The 1,272-nt window shown below is 51.2% G+C and overlaps 1 pseudogene; it reads right to left on the bottom strand.

Moving 5' to 3' along the window:
• Positions 1 to 359: 359 nt before the first annotated feature.
• Positions 360 to 754, bottom strand: LOC123167355 (B3 domain-containing protein Os06g0112300-like; annotated as a pseudogene).
• Between the last annotated feature and the right edge of the window lie 518 nt (positions 755 to 1,272).

The following is a 1,272-nucleotide window of genomic DNA, read 5'->3' on the forward strand; positions in this document are numbered from 1 at the left end:
AGGCACGGCGCGAGGGCCTGGGCGGCGCTGGGACGCGAGGGGCGAGTAGACTAGTCAACACGCCTATGTGGCATTTTTTGCCAAGTCAGCTTCTGACGAGTGTGCCCCACCTGTCATAAACGCGCTCAAACGGTCATAATACGTCTATCAGTGTTATTTGCAAAAAGATTACGCTAGATATGATGTTTTCTGCCAAAAATATGCAACGTAGCGTTTTCTGCAAATCTAGCCTTTAAAGCGATGGTTTCATGCAATTTACTCATTTGTTGGTCAATGGCTGACAAAGAAAACTTGCGCATATTGGAACTACCTAGTACTGACACCAGCAACAAGTGCAGTCTTGTTCTCACTATCGATGACTAGTCCATGATGGTGATGGGCTCATCGGCGGTGTCTCCTTTGGTGCCAAGATCCTCGGGCTCCGGCAGGCCACCACCTCGAAGCACCTGCACCTCCAGCACCACCTTCCACTTGCCGCAATATCGGCATCCCTGGACACCAGGTCGAACACACGCGCATCTCCAACCTGCAGCCGCTTGTCGACGGCGAAGTCCGCCCAGCCCGCGTCGAGGTTCTTCAGCTTGGTGTGGCCACAGTAGCTGATGATCCATGAGCTCCCACGGCACCGGAGCACCACTGGCGTGCGCCTCGCCTGCAGCCGGTGCTAGAAGTTAGCCGGGATTATCTGCACGGTCCGGCGCAGGAAGCAGAGCAAATCAGGGCGTGGCCAAATGATTATGAAGCTAGCCGCCATTGTTTCCTGCCACGAGCGTTTGGAGACATCATGTTGCGGCGCCTTATCATTCCAGCAGATAGGGCTTCTGGATGTGGGTCTTGCACGTGACGACGATGAAGAAGGGCCGATCGCCGGAGAGTGGGGTGGTCTCCTCATCCGCGCCGGCACGCTGCTGCAAGACTTATTTTTCCAACGAAAAAATCAGGTTCAAATGCAAAAGCAGGGAAAATCAAAATATTTTGGAAGGGAGCAATAAAATTGAGTGTGGAAAATAGAATCTGGGGTGCAGGGGAGGGAATGGGGAGCAGATAACCATGAGTACTAGAGCAGATAGCAGGCAAAGGGACGGAGAAGAAGCCTCCTGAACTTCACTATCGATGTTCTTCAACCAATGCAAAGCTAGCAACTCCAATGCTCATTATGGAGCGGCCGTGCAAATAACTTTAAGCCTCCTGAACTTTACAAAGTTACCATGGTTAAAAAAAACAAGAGAACCAACCAACCAGCAGTACTATAGAATTCAAGCAGTTATTTTT

Source organism: Triticum aestivum, chromosome 7D, assembly GCF_018294505.1.
Source record: "Triticum aestivum cultivar Chinese Spring chromosome 7D, IWGSC CS RefSeq v2.1, whole genome shotgun sequence".
Classification (NCBI taxonomy): Eukaryota; Viridiplantae; Streptophyta; class Magnoliopsida; order Poales; family Poaceae; genus Triticum; species Triticum aestivum.